This window comes from Quercus lobata, chromosome 11, assembly GCF_001633185.2.
Source record: "Quercus lobata isolate SW786 chromosome 11, ValleyOak3.0 Primary Assembly, whole genome shotgun sequence".
In the NCBI taxonomy this organism is placed as follows: Eukaryota; Viridiplantae; Streptophyta; class Magnoliopsida; order Fagales; family Fagaceae; genus Quercus; species Quercus lobata.
In genome coordinates, this window is record NC_044914.1 from 36,607,269 (window position 1) to 36,615,122 (window position 7,854).

General features: G+C 33.2%; 1 long non-coding RNA gene across 2 annotated transcripts in view; it reads right to left on the reverse strand.

Moving 5' to 3' along the window:
• LOC115969125 overlaps positions 1-3,874 on the reverse strand; it is an 11,137-nt gene extending 7,263 nt beyond the window's left edge. Inside the window, exons 1-3 of one of the 2 annotated variants that reach the window (XR_004086873.1) lie at positions 3,834-3,874; positions 3,682-3,753; positions 3,157-3,344 (exon numbers count right to left, since the gene is read on the reverse strand). This is a non-coding gene — a long non-coding RNA (uncharacterized LOC115969125). The other variant, XR_004086872.1, reaches the window with a different exon arrangement.
• Between the last annotated feature and the right edge of the window lie 3,980 nt (positions 3,875-7,854).

The following is a 7,854-nucleotide window of genomic DNA, read 5'->3' on the forward strand; positions in this document are numbered from 1 at the left end:
GCTTATACTTGCAGAAAGCCAAGGAAACTCAACCCTGCACAAATGAAAGTTCAACACAAAGTTTAATGGTCATAAATAATTATAATAAGTCATAAGGCTTGGTTGGCCCGCACAAGAAATCTATTTACTTTTGAAAGAAAACGTAGTTGGGGGAAAAACCATTTAAGTGGGTAAACTTTGGTTACAAAAAAGAAATTGCACCAAAAACTTCATAAACAGAAAAATGTATCCCAAAAGTTTAGCGCCTGTTTGACAGCCCTACTCAAACACAAAACTACGCATTTTAAACAACATAACACATTTTTCCACACACTTTTTCACCCGCACATATATCAAAAACACTCAAACTAACTCACCAAATAGGCCCTTACAATCCAAAGAAAAAAAAGGAGAAACAAACACTTAAAAGCAATCATTGCTAGGGGTTCAAGTGATAGCTCAATGGTAATGGCATCCTTTGTAGTGTCTCATGTAAGTTGTTCAAATCCCACCTCTCCCTCGCCCCACTATCTACCTAACCCAAAAAAGAAAAAGAAAAAGAAAAAAAAAAAAAAGCAATCATTACTGATGGTCTTGAGGAGCTGCAGAGAATTTGGGCGTACATGATACTGGTGTTGTTATTGGATATCCTATGGAATTCAGCATTTTTTGGGTGGAAGGTGTTGTTCTCAATCACAAGGAGACTTAACAGCAAAGAATTTTTCACTTCACTTAATGGAACCTAGACGAAAATATGTTCCTTTATTTTCTGCAACAGTAATTCCACTAGAATGTCATTTTAATTTACTCAAATTGGTAGATATTGAAATCAAACTTTACTTGATAGGTAAGGACTAATGATCAAAGTAACTAAAAATGAGAAATAGAATAGAAATATTGTCATGCTAGCCCATCCCATTAGCATTATCAATATACTTTTCCTTTTCATTCCAAAAGAAGCAGCAGCAGAAATATAGAGACTGCATTCACTGAATATGGGTATGACTATATGCCTGATTTACAAAAGAAAAGCAATATCGAGACTCGAAAAAAAAAAAAAAAAAAAAAAAAAAAAAAAGCAATCACTACTGATGGTCTTGAGGAGCTGCAGAGAATTTGGGCGTACATGATACTGGTGTTGTTATTGGATATCCTGTGGAATTCAGCATTTTTAGGGTGGAAGGTGTTGTTCTCAATCACAAGGAGACTTAACAGCAAAGAATTTTTCACTTCACTTATTGGAACCTAGACGAAAATATGTTCCTTTATTTTCTGCATCAGTAATTCCACTAGAATGTCATTTTAATTTACTCAAATTGGTAGATATTGAAATCAAACTTTACTTGATAGGTAAGGACTGATGATCAAAGTAACTCAAAATGAGAAATAGAATAGAAATATGGTCATGCTAGCCCATCTCCATTATCATTTATCATATACTTCTTTTCCATCCCAAAAGAAGCAAGCAGGAAATATAGAGACTCACTTCACTGATACATGGGTATACATATGCTAGATTACAAAAAAAGCAATATCAGGAATGCGAAAGAGGATTAGCAAAAAAAAAAAAAAAAACGAAAGGTATAAATATAAATATTTTTTTAATACGACAAGCCTCACCGAAAAATGAACAAACAAACTTGTCTAGGTTCTATTCAACTTGAATTATCATCACCATCATCGTCATAAAGTTAGTTCTGCCAAACTCATCAGTCGGGTTTAGGTTAACGACAAAATTAAGTGGATGCCATGCCCAGTAATTAGTTTACCTTGCTTTTTTATGTTTTAACTCGTGCCCTCAATTCAAGGATTCATGAACAAGAATTGAAGACCAAATAAATCTATATATATATATATATATATAAGGAAAAGGAAAAAAAAATGATGTTATTCCATGAGTTTAATAGTATTTGCATATTCTTAAGCTGTGCAAGTCAAAAAAAAAAAAAAAAAAAGAGAAGAGAGACATAACTACAAAATCAATTATATATATATATATATATATATATTAGCATAGAAGCAATAAGATTAGTTTTTTTTTTAATTAAAAAAAAAAAAACCCAAAAAAGGTTTCTTGGTGTAATTACGCTTCTACTTCTAACTACTCCAAAAAGGTAAGAGTTTGAATTTAATCCACCAGCACCCCATATGGGGGTGGCCTCAGCTTGACTCCCTCCCCCTTTAACCAGGAAAAAAAAAAGTTATATAGAAAGATAAGAATTTCATGCAGACTTTCGAGATTAATAGCTACTGACATTTTATTACTTAATGTGAGGAATGTAATTGGGTGGCGTCAAGCATGAAAATCTCATCTGGTTTTTTTAATTATCTTTTGCTAATTATATAAGTCTATTCAAAATTCGTATAATGATTTTAATTATAAGAATGCCAAGTTTAAAGATTGTAGGTCCCATAATAAGAGCACATCTATTAGGGGGAAAAGTGTAGACCTTAACTTAAATAACTCGAGTGCATCAAATCTAAACTCTGTTTTATTTTTATTTTATGGCTAAGTATAAACATTGACAATTTGACAATGACAACGTCCTCAGCCCCAAAGTAAAAAAAAAAAAAAATATATATATATATATATATATATATATACTTTTAACAGGTAGTTTAAAAGTGATTTTCTTTGAGAAAAAAACTGATGTTGAAGCCATTTCTGTGTGTTGACAAATCTAACAATACAAACATTGGAATTAAAGTGCAGGGGTAACTCCAAACATTAATATACATTTCTTATCAAAATCAAAGTGCAAGGGGACACTCATACACAGTTTCAGTATGCTAGATTCCTACTGAAAATGCTGAAAGACATTTCTTCAATGCAACACCATATTATTATTCCTCCCATCTTTCAGAATTTACTTCAAAATAACGAAGCATGCACCTACATGGATCAGAACAAGGATAGGACTGAAAATATAATAAATTAACCAATCTGAGAGGTTTTAGTTTTGCAGTGCCACTCATTCCAATTCAGTACTCTTTAATGTACACATTTCGTTACCAAATCAGTTTGTCCCATCTATTAGAAATGAGTCATTACACATGATTTTAACCAGTCCAAGGATCTACTTCTAATACTTACTAAAAAGGGAGGAAAAGGCAAGAAAGAAAATATACATATTATCACAAGCATATCAAAGAACTTGAAGAAAAGTGCATCCTTACAGAGAAGCAAAGGTGTTCAGTGTTCATAGTCATCCATTCCTCAAAGACTTTATGTCCTATCTTGTAGAAAGCCTTTGGTGCAAATCATCAGCCAATGCTTGCCTCAAGCTCTCCCCGTGATAATAAAACGACTTCTCAGCGTCAAGCACCCTAGGTGAACCCCCAGTCTCAGCCGGCTCCCTTGCAATCTGACACAAATTATGCAATCAGCCTCAAAAAAAAAAAAAAAAAAAAAAAAAAAAAAAATTTAATCTTTAAGGTCCCAGAAAAACCCAGATTCAGCACCAAACAAAAACTAACAAAACGCACAAAAATTAAACTTAAAAATCTAACATATTAAGTCACAAAATTGCATTTATTTAATAGACACATTTATGCACACGCATGAAGGGCAAAAAATTATAATATGCAATGTACAGAATCCATAATGATATACATAGAATTGCTGTTGAGTTTAAATATTATAAAATCAATAGGGATTGTTGTTCCATATCTCAAAAAATCAATAGGGAAAGACTCCATTACCTTCTCCAATCCCAAAATCTATGTCCTAAAATTAACACCCTCTCTAATCCCAAAATCAACATCCTGATAATCCTGAAAGAAGAAAAAATAATCCACAAAGTCACCAAGTTTAACATGAGAGAGAGAGAAGATTGATGAGAGAGAGAGCTTACCAGCCTTTTTGAGAGGCTGAGAGGCGTGGGTTTGTCTATAGGAGGAGAAAGAGAGAGTAACAGTGTTTTGTTTGCACAAATAAAAAAGAGAACGAATTAAGAACAGTATTTAGATGTTATTTTGTAGGTTTTTCTTTTAAGATTTGTTCACATGACTTTTTTCTTATGAATAGAGCTTATAGAAGTGTATTTTTATAGTTAAGTAGTCTCGTGAAAAAAATTTAAAAGAAGACTTAAGAAACAACACTTAAAAGTATTATACATAAATTTTATCTAATAAAAAAATTAAAAAATTTAGAACCCGCCTAAAAATTGGGCACCGCGCAAAAAGAAATCAAAAAAATTCACTACGCGCTGTTTACAAACTGAAGTTACTGAACCACTACCTTTAGTTTACAAGCTACGTGCTTCACTGCTTTGCTAGTCTGCTGGTGCTAGTTGTATGCACAACAAATCAATGAGAGCCACATCTTTATTTTTTAGTTTTTAATATAGAATCAATGAGAGCCACATAATTGAATTAAGATGCACCATACTTCGACACATCAGCTAGACATTATAATAGTTTGTCAGGCCATCCTCTGCCTGACGTACATATGAACCCATACGTTTTTCATGATTACCCTAGGGATACACTTAGGAGACCTGGTTATTATGAAAGGATACATGGTTATTATGATAGGCCAATATATATATACATGGTTATATATATATATATATATATATATTCTTTTATTCACATAAACCTTTAACTCTTAACTTAGTCTAGGTGCCGCATATATATATATATATATATTTAAATTCTTTTAGCCGAGTTTGTTTGTTATTTATTTTGAGATTTCCTAGGTTGATGAATATCATTACTCATTATTATAGCCTTGAAGATATATATTGGAAGTCACGTGGAACTTATCCCTACAATCCAAATCATATCCATTAGAGCATCCACACCAGCTCATGTAAATTTATCATCTATTTTACACGAAAAAAACTACTTTTTCTATTTTACACTATCACATTTCTAAAACACCCACATCAGGTCATCTATTTTACAAATATATTTTAATTGAATAATATTATTTATTGTTTTTTTATTATTAGTTATTAAAACCGTTTTTCTCTCTTACCTCACCCATTCTCTCTTTCAGCTCACTCACCAATTTCCCTCTTTCCCTCACCCACTCCCAGACCCACTCCTAGCTCACCCGTTTCTCTCTCTCCCTCACCCACTCCCAGCTCGCCGACCCAGCCAATCTAGCTCACTCCCAGCTCACCGATTCAGCTCGCCGCCGTCGTTGCCTCAGCCACCAGTTGATTCGGCCTTCCTTTCGCTTTCTCCCTCCCTCTCTCCTCCACAACCGACCCTTCGCCTCCCACCTCCAACCGACGACAGCAATGGAAGATCCGGCAACAGCAATGGAAGACCCGACGGCAGCAGTGGCAGCAGATCGGGCGGCAGATCCGGCTCTGTTGGGCTGGGTTTTCCGGTGGGTGTGTACTGTTTTTGGGTTGGGTTTCCCAGTGAGTTTTAATTGATTTTGAGTTGGGTTGATTTTTGGGTTTTTGTTGATTTTGGGTTGGGTTGATTTTTGGGTTTCTGTTGATTTTGGGTTGGGTTGATTTTTGAGTTTCTATTGATTTTGGGATATTTTTCTGTGCTAGGTTGCGGTGTTTGGTGGTGGCGCTGGGTTTGGTGGTTGGGTTTGTTGTAGTTTGGTGGTGGCGCTGGCGCTTGGATATTCTTCTTCTTTGCCACGCTAGTTTGTTGCAGTTTGATAGAGGAGAGAGAAAAAAAGAATAAAAAATTATTTACACATTGAACAGTAACCATGCATATATGCACGGTTACTGTTCATATACACATCCGGGTGTATATTTTACACATCTTTACACCCACTGATGTGGGTTTTTTTTGCCTAAAATGTGTAAAACTTGCACCTTTTTTCTATTTTAGAGGACTTTACATGAGCTGATAAGGATGCTCTTACTTGCAAAGTCGCCCCCCCCCCCCCCCCCCCCCCAAAATAAATAAATAAAATAATAAATAATAAATAATAAATAGAAAGAAAGAAAGAAAGAGGGTGAATCTTTAACATAGAAACTAACTCTTGGCTTTTAGATATTTTTCAAGAATTTTATGTGCAATCTTTTACTCTCAAAAGTTCGAAGTTCAAGTTTCCAAGTTAAATAACATAAGGTTAGGTTTGTGTCAAAAATTAGGTATACTAAATCAATATGAATTTTTATGCACATAAAAGTAGATTGTACAACCTCTTGAACTTTGAGGCAGTAGCCAAAACACCCCCTTAACTTTTATTTTAGAAAATTTGCTCCTTAAACTTCACACAACTGCCAAATAGAGCCATCTCTTAGTTTACTGTTAAACCCACATTAGTCAATCATGTGACAAGCACATGTAAAGAGAACTCACCCAATTTATTGAGCAAAAGAGAGAGAGAGAGAAAAAGCAGGTTCGCTAGCTCAGGCGTTCATCGGAAGGGAGAGAGGATCTCTAAAATGAGTGGTGGCATCACCGAAGTTTGATCTCTAGCCACCATTATTGGTAGGAATGGGGTCCAAAGCAACCGTTATTGAATTCATATTTTGAAAATGCAACCGTTGGATTACATGTTCTATATGGTCTTAACATACATGCCAAATTTCATGCCACTCAGATGTAATTTCCCATTCGATCCATAAACTCATATTTTATGCATTATTTTAAACTACTAAAACTTGAATCTAGACAATTGATTGATGACACGGCTATTAATAGGTGATCACCTTGAAATTTTGTAAGCATAAAAAATATATGAAAATAATATAATCTAATGGTAGAATTTTCAAAATTCACATCGAATTAAGAAAGTTGGGTTCAAGTTACACCTGACGTAACTCTAAAAAATGTTACACCACCCAATAAGTTATTATTGAATTTATATTTTGAAAATCCAACCGTTGGATTACATGTTCTATATGGTCTTAACATGCATGCCAATTTCAATGTCAATCGGATGTAATTTACTATTTGATCTATAAACTCATCTTTTATTCATTATTTTAAATTATTTAAACTGGAATCTAGACAATTGATTGATGACATGGCTATTAATTTTTGATCACCTTGAAATTTTGTAAACATGAAAAATATATGAAGATAATGTAATCTAACGGTAGATTTGTCAAAATTCACATCGAATTAAGAAATATAGGGTTGGGTTCAAGTTACACCTGACGTAACTCTAAAAAATGTTACACCACCAAATAACTTATTATTGAATTTATATTTTGAAAATCCAACCGTTGGATTACATGTTCTATATGGTCTTAACATTAATGCTAATTTTCATGCCAATTGGATGTAATTTACCATTTGATCCTTAAACCCATCTTTTATGCGTTATTTTAAACTACTAAAACTTGAATCTAGATAATTGATTGATGATATGGCTATTAATCTTTGATCACCTTGAAATTTTGTAAGCATGAAAAATATATGAAGATAATGTAATTTAACGGTAAATTTGTCAAAATTCACATTGAACTAAGAAATATAGAGTTGAGTTCAATTTACACCTGACGTAATTCTAAAAAATGTTATGCTGCCCAATAACTTATTATTGATATCATATTTTGAAAATCCAACCGTTGGATTACATGTTATATATGATCTTAACATGCATGCAAATTTTCATGTCAATCGGATGTAATTTACTATTTGATCTAAAAACTCGTATTTTATGCATTATTTTAAACTACTAAAACTTGAATCTAGACAATTGATTGATGACATGGCTATTAATCTTTGATCACCTTGAAATTTTGTAAGCAAGAAAAATATATGAAGATAATGTAATCTAACGGTAGATTTGTCAAAATTCACATCGAATTAAGAAATATAGGGTTGGGTTTAAGTTACACCAAACGTAACTCTAAAAAATGTTACACCACCAAATAACTTATTATTGAATTTATATTTTGAAAATCCAACCATTGGATTACATGTTCTATATGGTCTTAA